This window comes from Ambystoma mexicanum, chromosome 1p (genome assembly GCF_040938575.1).
Source record: "Ambystoma mexicanum isolate Mex_15411 chromosome 1p, UKY_AmexF1_1, whole genome shotgun sequence".
NCBI lineage: Eukaryota > Metazoa > Chordata > Amphibia > Caudata > Ambystomatidae > Ambystoma > Ambystoma mexicanum.
Window position 1 is genome coordinate 1,487,366,990 of NC_090921.1, and position 15,395 is coordinate 1,487,382,384.

A 15,395-nucleotide genomic window follows, 5' to 3' on the forward strand; every position below is an offset into this window, starting at 1 on the left:
ACCGAACCCACTGGCCATACTGGTCAGGGCGGCATTAGCCAGCCAGGGTTGCGCCACAGTCCAAGAGGAGGAAGGTAGCACCTGCAGCACAGGCTGGGACCCCACACACAGCCACGACCTCCTGCACGTCGAGGAAGAAGCCTTTCTGTAAGCAGGAACTGGACTTCCTCGTGGACTACGTGCGGGGCCACAGCCGTGACATGCTAGTGGGTGCCAATTGTCAGACTACGGCTGCCCAACGTGACACCCACTGGAAGCATGTTGCAGAACATGTCAGTTCATTCGGCCATGAGGTGCGCACGGCGCAAGAGTCCAAAAAGCGTTGGAATGACATCAAGCGCAGCACTAAGGCTAAGCGTGCCTCTAATTACAACTTGACTCTGGTGACTGGCGGTGGGCCTGCACCAGAGGAGGAAGAGCTCACTCTGCATGAGGCTCTCGTTGCGGAGTTCATACCACCTGAATTGGTTGAAGGAGTGGGAGAGATGCTGGACTTTGATGCGCAGTCCAGTGAGTGTTGATGCGTGTTTGTTGAGGACATGTGTGTTTCACTTGTGGGATGTGTTGTGCATGATTGCTGCTACATGTGACATGCACATGGTTCTGATGTGTAAGTAATGCAATGCTTCCGTCATGCATGTCTCCTCTGCCTACATGCGGGACTCCATGTAGGCATGCTCCCTTGCCCCTCCTCCGCCACTCTGCACCCCAGTTCCACCTTTGCACTGGTCTGCTTCAATCTTGCCAATGTGTAGTTTCTTGTTCATGTGTCCTTTGTAGATGCTAACTTCCAGCGTAGAATCTGCCAGACATATGCCGTATGGTACAGCCTTAGTACTCGATGCAGGGTATCTCACTTGTACTGTGCATGGGTCAGATGTCCCGCAGGGACATCATGCTCCATGTGCATTGCACGCATGCCCCTATGTGTCCTTGACTGGATGATCACTGTAATATAAGTCCTTGGTTACATACATTGCCTGCCATCTCATCAGCCTTCCCATGTCAACTGTGGCTCAGTCCTGCGTTGCACACATGTTTAGGCTCTGACAATCTGTGTGGCTCACAGGCCTCAGCCTGTTCAATGGCCAATGACTCTGTCCAACTCTTGTTGTGTCTTCTTCACACGTGGGCGGCCTCCGGAGTTTTCATCATGTGTCCTGCCTACTGTCCCAGCATCATTTGCAGTGTTGTCATTTGAATCACATTAAGCTGTTGATGCCAGTCAACACTGCCTGTCAATACACAGGTGTATGGTCAGCCTTTTGATACCATGCTAGGCATCCCTGCTTTGGCACTGGGGTGGAGGGGTGCTTGGCTTCTAGATATGGTACACATTGAATGCACAATGCACGTGATGTCTGAATTTGACATTGCACTGCCTTCACATTTCGTGGCACACACCATGTACTGCTTGTACATGTAGGTAGTGAGTGGCGTACACATTTTCTGCACTGCATGGACCCACTTCCATGGAAACTGCCACCTTTCAACAGGTCTGATCACAGAAGCTATTCAAAGTTGACCCAGCATGCATGCCAGGTTATATGTTGTGTGTCACATGTCTGCCGGATGCGTTTGATCTCGGTGTGTGTGTGTGTCGTGTGCTTCTGACATAGTGACCTTTTTTCTCTCTATTTTTCAGGTGATGACGCGATGGAGGCGGAGGATGGTGTTGTCATGCCAGACACAGGGTTGGTAACACCACATCAACCCGGCACTAGTTGGGGTCGTGGGGTGGTAGGCCACGAAAACCACCAAGTGCTGCAGTCCATCTTATCTCTGGCTGCCTATGAGTCCAGCCTTGATGACGACTCTGACGTCCATGTTGAGTTGGATGAGCATCAAGTCCATGTGTCAGGGGTGAGTGATTCTGATGTGGACACTCCTCTGTCTGCGACCACTGCACTGAGGGATCAGACAGTCTTGGTTCCTCCGCCCGTGGTGGATCGGGACGCAGGGTCACCCTCCACACCAATCACTGATGTGCCTGGGACATCACGTCGACGGGGGCATGTAGTTGAGCAGCCGCGGGCGGTGCCAACACAGCGAGGACCCCCGGTCCTTGGGTCCCGCAGGGGTCAAGCCCGGCAACGCAGTCGCCGCGCGCAACCGCTGTATACTGAGTGGGAGCAAGACATGACTGCCAATTCCGAATGGCAGGGGGCAGCAATGGAGAACATCGCTGAGAGCATGGAGCGTGTGGCCCGATCTGTGCTCCCCACTGCTAGGCAGGTGCTTCTCCAGCAGCAGGCGGCACGGTCCACGGCCCGCTCGCTCAGGCTGGGCATGGCGGCCTCAGACAGGGCACGCCAGGCTGAAATGTCGTCTCTGCGTCAAGCAATTGCTGCTCACGCAGAGGCGCACATGGATGCCCTGAGGGAGGAGAATGCTTCCCTCAGATCCACTCTGGGTGTCCTTATGATGTCCCAGAGGCAGCAGGCAGAGGAGAGGTTTGCACAGCTTGAGCGTACCATCTCGGCTGAGCTACAGGCTTGCCGGGAGGTGCGTGGTTGTCCAGACAGGCCTTGCAGGAGGAACTCCGTGTTACACGTGCTACCTTGCAAGAGGAAGCACGTGTATCACGTGAGGTTCTGCATGCAGACCTATGTCACATCGCCACACAGAACCAGGCTCAACCGTCCGGCAGACTTGCTGCCGACGAGGGGCAAGCTGCGGCTAGGCGTGGCCAGGCTACTGTGCCACGTCCTCCTTTCCAGGATGAGCCAGACTCGGACGACCATCTATCTCCCACATAGGTCGGGCTGTGCAGGCGTTGAGCCCATAGAGGTTTTTTTATTGGCTCAGCATCATCGCATGTGGATGTTGAGCAGCACCCTGTACCTCCCCCCTCCTGGGTGCCTCCCCTCCCCCCCCGGTCATATGTGGCCCTTTTGGATTTTTCTTTTAGTTTAGTTAGTTAAGTTTCTGTTTGATAGTTAGTTTAATTAGGTAATGTAGGTTTTCCATTGTTAGTGTAATTAGTTAATAGTTGATTTAGTTTAAAATTGCTAGTCTATATTGCTTTCATGTGACGGTGCGGTGCTTTGTGGCTTTTGAAGGCATCCACTGTCTGTTCCATCTGGGCCCTTCAGGCTTGTCTTGTGTATGTGTTTGCTGCTTGGGGTCCTTGACTCACATATGCCACTCCTGCCTCCCTTATCCATGGGCTCGCAAGGATGGTTCGGTGTTACAGAATATTACACAAGGGCTTTGGACTGTCATATCTGTGGCATGTCTGGTGCTGTGTGACTTGTGTTGACACCCCTAGTGGGGATGATTTTGGTGTTATTGTCCACTGTTCAGCTTTTGCTAGATAGGGTGTGTCATGATTAATGTGTACATTGATTGCTATGCATTGTGTAGTATGTTTTATATCTTTCCTGTACACGTGCGTGTTGCAATTCATGCTGTAGATAGTGTTCCACACTTTGTATGTGAAAGACGGACTGATGGTGTGATTTGTGATGTGACTCTCTGACATGGTCAAGTAATGAGATGCCTGATGAGACACACACAGATGACTTTGAAGCATTAATCATGTGTTACATGCCCTTTCTGCAGGGGGATGAGCCTCCAGAGCACCTTTGCCAGCAGACATGGGCCATTGGACGACGGAATTCTGGACCCGTTTGTTGGTGCCCACATGCACATGTGTGCACAAGCAGAGGCACAGGGATTGCAGACCCACATCCTAGAACTGCTGACATGTTCCAAGGAACTCCAGGCAAGGTGAGCAGCACAGGGGAGCCACGACACAGCAAAGCTTGCACCAGGCGAGTTGCACATGCAGGCTTAGTCACAGCACTGAGGGTGAGCTTAGACGAATATTGGTGTTGAAGCACACAATGCAGCTCAGATGTGTTGGTGGACTGATGGCTGTTGATAGTAGGGTTGTCTGGGACAAATGCAGGGGCAGTGGCACATACCCTCCGGTACACCAAGGTCCATTGAGGCACTTGTATCAACCATGTAGCCTTCCGAGACATGGAAAGGGGCAGCTCACAGGGACATACAGCAAGGGACATACTCTGGTGCTGTCCATGTCTTTTCCATGTACTTTATGATAAATGCACTGCCAACTTTGTTTCGGTCATGGTGGTACGCAACTTGCTCTGAAGTCATGGCTTGCTATATGTGTCTGTCTGCTTACCCAGGGAACATTGCATGTTGTGTGAATTGTGACACATTGGTGTTCCATTTGCCACGCACCCACCAGCGGCTGACTTACTGCATTGACTGTGTATGACCCATCACAGGGGTGATGTTATATATGGGTACGAAGCATCTACACCAGATTGTCTGTTTGTAGAGTAGTTTGTTGCTATGGGGCATGTTTGGTGTTGTGTTTTTGTGTAATTGGCACGTACAGGTTGTTGACTGTGGCTCTCTTTGCAGCATTGCAGTGCTCCTGTAACCGGACCTGAGAGTGCGCAGGCAGGTGGCCAGCACTCAAAACCAGAGCTAAGTATCTTGTTGTTTTTCTTTCGAACTGCTCTGCATAGGCTTGCTGGGGAGTGTACTAATGCATGGATGTATGTATGGTTCAATTTGGTATGTTTTTTCTCCCTAATCACCCGTGATCCTATGCAATTTTGAACCCTGTACCCTCTACCCGGTGTTCCTGCTTCCCGTACCTATCCAAGCAACGTTCCCTGACCCTCTTTCCCCGCTGGGGTTGCGGATGCCTGTGTAAGCCCCGAACTTGCAGGCGCTGGGGTGGTTGGTTCATACCACTCCTGAGCCTGGACTACAGAAGGCCATGACAATGATGTCCAAGTTTGTTTGGATTGTGTATGTGTTCATGCAGGTAGTACATTTTCGTGCATTCCCTAGTTTCATGTGTCATTCCTCCTCCCCTCTCCTGCCACTCATTCCAGTCATCCAGTGTTTCAACACCTGTCCCGACTGCATATCCCTGAACCTCCTTCCCCACCAGGGTCTCAGGGGCCTGTGTGAGTTTGACCTTGCAGGCACCCGGGACATGGTGGGGGTGGTTGTTTTGTGACACTCCCACGCCTGTACAGGGGACCTGTGACAGTACACATCCGTTCATGGTGCATCATCCTATGTCATGTACCACACATGTTTCACATCCTGTCGTGACATTGTTTTGCTGTGGTACCTTGGTTGTTGCATCATTGTGGTAGTACTTGGCCTTTGTGAGGTACTGCTACGTCAAGTCATCTACTGGAGGGTGTTCTGGTTCGTTTTTCTGGCTTGGATTTTGTGATTTTGGACATTGATTATGAGGGTGCAGGCACCTTTTTACACACAAGGTGGGAGATGGTGACGAAGGGTGAAGGTGATCCTGTGGCCAGGTGGAATTGAGGTTTGAAGGGTCCATGACCCAGGTGCAGTTGTTTAGTGGGTCATGGTCATTTGTGAGGGAGGGGGGGGGTTGTTGTTGATAGTTGCCTTGCCCTGCATTGTGATGGGAACTCTGACATTGTAATTGTGGTATCCTATGTACATGTTGTGTTCTGCTGATCAATGCCTGTTCATGTGTTGTGTTTACCTTTCAGGTGCGAGGGGATAGTTGTGGTTTGACATGCTGGGGTGTACACATGGTGAATGTTCACATGTGATGTGTAGAGAACACTAATGGTCACTTGAGTGCATGAACCACACACTTGCACTCTGATCCACTGCATGTACTCCCACCCTTGCATATCCACGTGTACACTGTTTGCCCACTGTGTCCCTGCAGCACATGTTCTGTGACCGATTATGGATCCTGTACATGCCTAATTTGCTGTTTGATGTGGTCTGTCACTTAGATGTGATGCTCAGGGTGTGCATCTCACACAATGGTTGTTCACTGTGCTGTGCGCTGAGCAGTGTGTTGCAGGAGTAGGACACTGCACACATGAGCTGCAGTGTTGATTTTGCAATGCACAATGTGCATGTAGACAGGCATTCATTGTTATGTTACGTCTCCGACTCTTGTAATGCATTTGGAAATGACTTATTTTGGGTGGGAGATTTTGTTGGTCTGTCATTTCATCTGATTCCGGGTCAGGCATCATTGTCTGATGCCACTGTACATTTAGGACATGGCAATTGCTACCTTATCGTTACTGTGTTGGTGTATGGGTATTGCTTGCCATGTCATGTTGTGGTTTGGGAGGGTTTGAGTGACATGACAGTGATGGCCATGGCCTGTTTTGCAGGTGTGTGTGATGCACACCTTGCATGTCAGGGTCATCCGCTTCTCAGAGCAACTAGCTGGGGGTAGATCTCTCTCCGCGGCAGGGCCCTCCCTCTGGAACAGCCTTCCTGCCTCACTTGAACTTGAGGGGAACCATCTCCAGTTCTGGAAGCACCTCAAGACCTTCCTCTTTGCTTCTGCTTTCTCTCTGCCTCTCCCTTGCAGAATTCTTCACTGGAACTGCACTGGAGCTGCAACTGGGCCACTCTCACCGACCTCGGTCCCTGGCCCAGCCACTCTCCACTTGCACTGCCTCCCTGGCAACCCATGCACTGCGGTACTGTCTCTCTAGCCCTACAGCCCACCCTTCCCAGCACTTGTCTGCACTTACCTTTGCAGTTGCCACCAGCCGACCTATGTATATTTTTTTTGGGCTACTTCCCCTGTACTGCACCCCCCCCTTCCCCTTGCACTTTTCCCTTCCCCCTACCCCTGCACTTGCACAATCTCAATGACACCTGGCCTAGTAGTACCGTTGTCTGTCTTCCCTTGTTCCCCCCTCCCTGCCTCATCGCACCTTGAAATACTTGTGTATAGGACATATCATGTCATATGTCATATGTGTGCCTTTTGGTCACACAGTATAGCTTGTGTATAAGTAGCTAGGGATGCAGACGATGTGGCACTTCCATGGCAACTATCTCAGGGTGGTAGGGTTGTGACAGTTGACTGTCTCTTTGTCATCATCGATTGTCACCTGGTATGTGCCAGGCCTGTGTGCACTCCGCAGGGGTGTGAGTTTAGGTGAAAAATGTGGCCACAAGCTGGGTCTGGGCTTCCTCGCCACGTGCCCTGTCCCCTCCTATGGGCAGCGCCTGTGCCTGTGGTTGGGGATGTGGGGGCACCACCATGTCCACCGGGACGCCCTGCCGTGTTGCAACATTGTGCATAACACATGCTGCCACAATGATCCTGCACACTACTGGTGGTGCATAGAGTAGTTGCCCACCAGAGCGGTCAAGGGAGCGGAAACGTGACTTGAGCACTCCGAATGTGCGCTCCACTATGGCCCTGGTTGCAATATGGGCGGCGTTGTATCTTACCTGGGGTGGTGTGGTCGGGTTCCGGATTGGCGTCATCATGTGGTTGCTCAGAGGGTAGGCACTGTCCCCTGGGGAGGTGATAATAGTTGAGATTATTAGGGTTTGGATATTTGTCTGTGTGTGACTTGCATGCATGTGCAAGGGCAGTTGTACTGACCTAGGAGCCATGTGTCGCCATGCTGCCCAGCTTCCAGGGCCCGGCTCAGGGCGGACATTCTGTATATGAAACTGTCATTGGTGGAGCCAGGGTAGTTTGCATAGACAGAGGTGATGATTCCCTTTGCATCGCATACCACCTGTACATTGATGGAATGCCAGTGCTTGCGGTTTCGGTAGATGTGCTCAGTGGCCCTAGGTGGACGTAGGGCCACATGGGTGCAATCTATGGCACCAAGCACTTTGGGGAAGTGTGCCACCCTGAAAAAATCCAGGACAACGGCCTGCCTTTCTGCGGGTGTTCTGGGCATGTATATGTGCCTGCGGACTGAGGGGCGCGCTGTCATGATTGCCAGTACCTGGTGTAGGCAGCGTGACTGCGTGGCCTGTGAGACCCCCCCCATATGGCAGTGGTCCGCTGAAATGACCCAGTGGCCAAAAAATGCAGGACATTGAGCAGCTTCTCCAAGGGGCTCAATGCTTGGGAGCAAAGGGTGGGGGATGTAAGGTCATCTTCCCACTCCCTGACCAGGTCTAGGATGACATGGGGTGGAAACCTATACCTGCCATAGACCTGGTCGTCAGGCATCCCAAAAAGGCTTGTCTGTGGTGCGAAAATGCGTGCCCTGGCTATTCTCCTCCTCCTGCGGTGTCCCACGATCAGTGCTGCGACAAATGGGGCATTCATCGTAGCTGTATATACGCGTTTGTTGTTTGCGTGCACTTTTATGCTGTGCGTGGGGACGCTTCCGCCTGCCTTCGTGTGGCGGACGCATTGACGCCTGTGCGCGTCTTTTGCCGTGCACGGGTTTCCCATATTCGGATCCATGAATACGGGTTGTTCGTGTGCGTGTGGGTGTTCCGTGTAGTTCCCTGCAGTACTTCCCCAGTTACGCCTTCTTTTTCACACGTTGTTCCCCATTCCGCGTGTTACGCCCACTGTTCCGCCCACTTTGGTTGTGTGCGCCGCGCTATGTGTGCTTTTGCTGTGCGCGTAGCGCACGCCGTGTATGCCTGAGTGCGCCATGGCTGGATTGGGCGCACGGACAGCAGGAAACACGCGCAGCGTCTTCCTTGAATAGCACACGTGCGCGTGCGCTGCGTTTCTCACGCTTGCGCTCCCTTGCACCTGCTTGCGCATGGATTTTCGGTGCACGTTTGTTCCATGAATCGGCCCCTAATTCACAAAATCCTCAACGTCACAAAATGTCTCCAAATTACATATATTGCTGCATTTACAAAAGATTCCAAAGACTATTGCTTTCCCAATAACACAAGACATGTATAGAATCAAATAACATTTGAATGTCTCAAATTTCCCATGCAGATCTGGTAGTTTGGCCTGCCATGTGTGTGCAATTTAATACAGGCTTACAATAACTTGCACTAGAATTCTGCATGTTTTGGTTTAGGGAAGATGTGTTATTGATTCAGAATGCACAGAATTTCAGTTCCACCACACAATCCCGAAGAGTGGTTTAAGAATTGTATTACATTGGTATCTATATCCCTTCCTCTCAGCTCACTAATAGAGTCGCACTGGGCAGTTTAAGAATAAAGGGTATGTGGGATTTACATTTGCATCATTTTTATGGGAGCAGAAATTACTCAATAATGCACACTCTCCTTTCCCATCCCTTATTAAATAGCTATGACCTTCACAGACACACATTATCAAGAATAATCATAATTAGGTTCTGCTATGGACGTCTATATATATCACAGCCCAATGTTAACCAGCTCAGAAAATGCACAGAAGTGTTGTCTATTATCATTGCACACAAAACTCAGAAAGGTATTTTAAGTTGGATTGAACTGCCATCTCATCTAATTTTACATGCAGTGAGATTGCACTGTTTATTTCCCATTAAAATGTGTATATTTGAATAATACCTTCCCAAACCACCCCCTTCCCAGTGACTTAGCAGGAAAATAGCTATTTTGAGCATATATAATTCCATGCTCAATATTGATTAGCCTTTAGAGACATGGATCCAGAAGAAACCTTGATGTGTTCCAAGGGGAGTCTCAGTTATCATCAGATTCCCTTCTGCAGGTTCTCCTTTGAATAGGAATCATCCCTTGGAACAGGACCCTTCAATTCTGCAGCACTCAAATTGGTCTAACTCTTTAACCCACCAAATAGGAACAGGTGGTGTTCTTTCCTGCATCTCTTCTGAATGTCAGGATCCCCTCCTCAGTGTTCACGCTATTTTTATAGTGTGCATAATTCCCATTTAGATGTGCACTTGCATATGCAATATACTATTTGGCATATTAGTTTATTAATATATGCATTTTTCTCATGTTAATAATAATAAAAAAATATATTAACCAATGCAAATATGGTGTCAGCACCAAGAGGAGATTCATAGCATCACAATGACTCTTTGTTTCTTCTCTAAGTCGAATGACTGCAGCATTATGATCATAATTAATGATCTATGCTGCTCTTCCGACTGTCAGAATCTCCTCCTCTGTGTTCACGCTATTTCTAAAGTGGCCATAATTCTTATGTCATAATTATGTCACACAATATTTGATTAGCTTGATCCTTCCACTGCTTAACCAACAGTCAAACACTCCTATTGAATACACACCCCCAACCTTCATTTGAGAATTATATTTCTATATTTGTAATTGGAAAAGGTGGGGGCCAACAACTACTCCTCATACTTTTGACAGCAATTCCGTTTTACGTTTATAGTTCATGCCAGCAATACGCTAATTACAGATTACTGGCATCTGTGCTTGCAGACCTATGCCTGGATATGATATGAACTATTTGGCATGTTGATTCATTAAGTTATGATTTTTTCTCATGGTGTTAATAATTACAAAAACATTGCCAGTGCAAATGTGGTGTAAATGCAAAGAGAAGATGCTTAGCTTCACAATGCACTCTTCATGTATTCTCTAAGTCATATGACTACAACATTATGAGAACAATTAATGTATCTGTGTACAAATTAATATTTTAATTATGCCACACATTTTAAACGAGGGCTACGGTGCTTCTGCACATTACTCATGCAATGTAAACACATTTAGTCATGTAAATAAAACTATTGAATGGGTTCAGGGAGTTATTGATTTGAAAAAGGATGACAGGTTATTATGTTTATTAGGTTACGGTATTTTTGTATGACTCTGAGTTGAAACTGCGGTCAACATGAAGTGAACACAAAATCAGGATGAATTAAACACCAATTGTATTCAAACCAACACACAAAAATCAATTATTTTCAACATACACTGCAGGATATTATTTAAGTCCATTATAGACTACACAATAATCTGACAGTTGTTTGAAAAATATAATATTACATAAAAATACTCTGAATGAATGATGATACATTTTGGTCACTTGATGTAAAGTAGGAAAACTACATGTGTGCGCCTCTCAGAAAAACTGACAGCATCCTACTACTGGACTTTTATCATTATAACAAAACAGTCCATGTTCTCCAGTTAACAGGATCATATATTTTGACACATTTGGGCCTCTTAACACTTTTTAGAAACAGAGTTCCATTTAAACTGGTGTATTCTGCAGCTCCTGTTTTTACTTGACATTGATAATAACCCAGTCTTTTGGTCGAATGTACTCAAAGGGACTTGGAATCGTTTAGTTTGTGGTTCTACTCCCATGTATTGAGTGCTATCTCTCAAGTGCACACATGATTACCTGCATCCTGGTGCACCCTTGTTGTGGTAGCGAGTAAGAGGCGTAAATCATAACTAAATGGATACATTATTCATGCCCCTCCATAATTTAAACTTGAAACAATCTCAATTGTTATCTGATTCTCTACACTGTGAGTCATCTGCCTCACACTTAAATGAAGCAGCACATTTCACAGGTTTTCTGCATCTGTTTGCTTTAGGGAAACAGTGCTGGGTTCCATCAATGTTGACACTTCTTTTTTTATTGCACCTGTTTCTAAATATATCACCAAATCCAGAAATAGTTTTTTAAAAAAATACATTAATGCAATACTATTTATTTATAACATAAACCATGAGACATTGGGCCTCATTACGACCCTGGCGCTCCCGTAATGAAGGCTGCAGGTACGGGACCGGCACCTTTTATTACGGGATGCCTTATTACGAGGTCCCCTAGCGGACCCACACAGAACGTCTGGTCGGACCAGACGTCCTTAGTGGGTCCTGCAAGAGGACCAAGGAGCTAATAACGGGCCCATTATTGACAGGCCCGTTATTAGCTCTATCCCCATTCCCATTGAGCCCTATTGGGGCTCAATGGGAATGGGGATTGGTTTTGTGAATGAGGAATTACCGGGTCCTCCAAGGTTCCAACCCGGTAATTCCTCATTCACAGAACCCGGAGCTGGAACCCGGTATGGAGGCAGCCATGCCCTTATTAAGGGCATGGCCACCTCCATACTCGTAATGAGGCTCATTGACTTTATTTACCCCATCCCTCCACCTCATCCTCATATTACACGGCACCTCCCCTGTTGACGTCCATATCCGACATGACCTCCATTCAGAATTTTCCTCTACCTTTATCCTTCCCCTCATAACAGAATATAATGATATATAGATACAGTTTTTCATTTGGTACCCCAAAAAATATCCAGCCATCATATTATAATACTGGCAATCATATTCAGCCTTTAACGGATGCATATGTTCAGGTGACATAAGCATGGTGTCAATAAATTTGACCCATATTCAATACATTTAATCATCCTCTCCATATTCATGCCCCCCCACTCCTATGTCCCTTTCTGCGACCACCCACTTCCACAAGTTCCTAGTCCATATTGTCAACAACAGCACCATTTCTTTGTCATTTAGCTAATGTAATTTTCAACAAAACAAATTTCGTTTTGAGCTTGCTCTTTTTCTTGACAGGCAGCAACCCCAATAAACAGAGCTTAATAGTAGGGACCATGCACCAATCAGCAAACAGTTCCAGTTCTGCTACCACCTCCTCCCAAACTCCATATAGTACCAGACATTCCTACCACATGTGCACAAAGGTAACACCTATAATCCAAATTTAGGACACTACTCTTCCCGGTTGCTCTTTATCTTACTAAGTAAGCTTGTAGTTTAGTACGCTCTCTGAAGAGATTTATAGTGCAGCAATTTAAATCACATGTTTTGATAGACTTTTTCAGTATTTGCACATGCTCTAATATGCTCTGTGTCTTTCAATAGAGTTTCCAGATCCAGTTCCCGTTTTCTTCGTACATTCAACACTTGCTAATATACACATTATACAATTCAGTTATTGCCCTGTCACTCGTCCCCAGAGTCAGTATTCTACTATTTACTTCATGAAATAACAGTTCTTCCAGGTATGTGGAGCACATATGCCTTAATTTAGTTGAAAGTTCAGCAAAGAGAAGAAACATTTATCACCCATACTCAGCATTGTACCCAGTAAGACCATGCCTATAAACCTGCTAGTTTTAAACCATTGCCCCTACCTCTTAATATGTATTTCCCTTCTATTGTCTCTAACCACATAATATGGCCATTTTGGACAAATCACATTGTTCCAAATAGAAGACTGAGCTAAATACATGTATTTGTGAAGATCTATGTTGGTGTGTCTAGTCCAGATCCAATATATCACCTTCAGATGCATAGGTACTTCTGACACCCTGTGTTTAGCTAGCAGTGGTAAACTCAATAGTTCAGTTGGCACGATCAGTGTTCGCATCATCTTCATCACCACATTATTAGGGCCATCAGTCATCCATGGTATAATATTCTGCAACACAGTACAGCTGCATAACATGCTTCAAAGTATGGTGCACCGATACACCCCTTCCATATGGTAACTTTAATGTTTTCAGTCCAATCCTGTGATTTGTATTGCCCCAATAAAGCTGTAAAAGCAGAGTATGCAGCATAAGGAACACTTCCCTTGAGATAAGTCTCAGCCTCCCCTGAAGCACATACAAATGCCTGGGCAAAATTACCATCTTACAGAGTGATACTCCGCCAATCAATGACAATGGAAACTTCAGCCACAAATCTATAGACCTGTCCAGTCTCCTGATCACCTGGTGTATATTGTCCTCAAACACATTAATTCAGTCTGCATGTAGAAAATAGCTAGGTATTTAACGGAACATCTAGTAACCTTTAATGGTAGGCCTTCCAAAGTCTCAATATTGTCTTTGAATAATGGTTATAATGTAGATTTCCCACCAGTTAATTTGGATACCAGATACCACTCTATATTCCCTGATGTGTTACAATATCACTGGAAAATGAGCATTGGATCCTGCTGATATAATAAAACATCATTTTTGTACAACTAGATAACATGCCTTTGGTCAGCTATTTATTATCCTACATCACCAAATGTCTTCCTAACCAAACAGACCAAGAGCTCCATCACTAATGTCAACAGTAGCGATGTCAACGGACACCCTTACCGCGAACCCTGTCCCTTCTGCAATATATGTAGATTGGTCTGGGGTCTCACAATTTGAGCTGCATAAATCATTTGAAGCCAGTGCAGAAAGTCACCTCCCACACGATAGCATTTGAGATTTTCACACAGCAAAGTACCAGTCCACACTATTGAAGGCCTTCTGTGCATCTAGGCTAACAATTGCCCACTTACGTGGATACAGTATGCTCCATGAGCAAAATAACCATCTAATATTTAAAAGGTGTTCCTCTGTGATATAAAACCTGATTGATCCTCATGCACTAATCTAGATATAACCCACGTTAGCCTCTAGAATAATAATTTGGTGAGTACCTTGTGTGCCACATTAATCATAAAAAGCGAACAATAGGAACTACAATCTGTCTGATCTTTGTTGGATTTAAGTAAAAGAATAATAGAGGCCTCCCTCATGGTCTCTGGTAGTAGGCCTTTCTGCAATGTCTCTGTTTACAGTTCTAGTAGTTTGGCCGGTGATAGATCTACAAATTCTGCCGTGTACACCAATAACCCCTTCAACCTTTGTGTAAAGCAGAAATCTATCCTAGCATATGAGTTGTGTGCTGGGGAATAGAAAAAATACCCATTCACTCCTGGGTGCTTATATCTCCACAGCTCTGCTTGCCAGTAATATCAATACACAGCTTAGCTGGTGGAAGAAGCACATACATGATTCCCTCATATCTCAAACCCCTTTTCACTTCATCAAAAATGCATCTCCTTTTCTGCATTTCAACTCCAAAATCCAGCTAAAACGGGATATTAGAGCCATTGTACATGATTGGCCCCTGTTTCCGAGCTTCTGACCTTATCTTCTCCTTCTCCTGATTGTGTAACAGTCTGATCATCGCGACCTGAGGGCGTGTCCCCCGGTGTTGTCGTTGAGTAAGTGTTCTATGTGCTCTATCAATTTTGATGCCCTCCAATTTACTGGCATCTGTAAAGGTTGAAGGAATTAATCCTTCCAGGAACATCTCCATATTGCCCTTTTCGGTATTATCCAGCAGTCTTAAGATTTGTTGTTTGTGCCTTCTGGATCTATCCTCCAAATCAGTCAACTTGGCTGTCTGGAGCTTAACCATGTCTTGCAATCTCTTCAGTTTGGTGCTAGCAGCATTACCTGTGTCCTCTAGGATGGATATTGTCTGTTCTGACTCAGACCTCCTTTCCCATAGCTTATCCACATCCTGCCTCATTTGTTGTCACTGGATATTGTTTTGGGTCCCGCCTCCCTCACTGTCTGCCTGCTGTCTTAATATCACATCCTAGCAGAGCATGGCAGAGTGAGGTTGTGTGTTCTGTGGTGGAGAATCTAATTCTGTTGTCACTGGATATAGTTTTGGGCCCCGCCTCCCTCACTGCCTCCCCACCTGCCTTCTTCATCTCACATCATAGTGGAGTGTGGCAGAGTGAGGTTACGTGTTCTGTCTTCCGTGGAACTGGAGCACGGGGTGTGTCTTTGCTCTACCTTTTAATGGCGTGGCAGACCAATGTGGACTTGCAAAGCTGCAAGCGGTAAGCTGAAAGACTATTGTGCTTGATT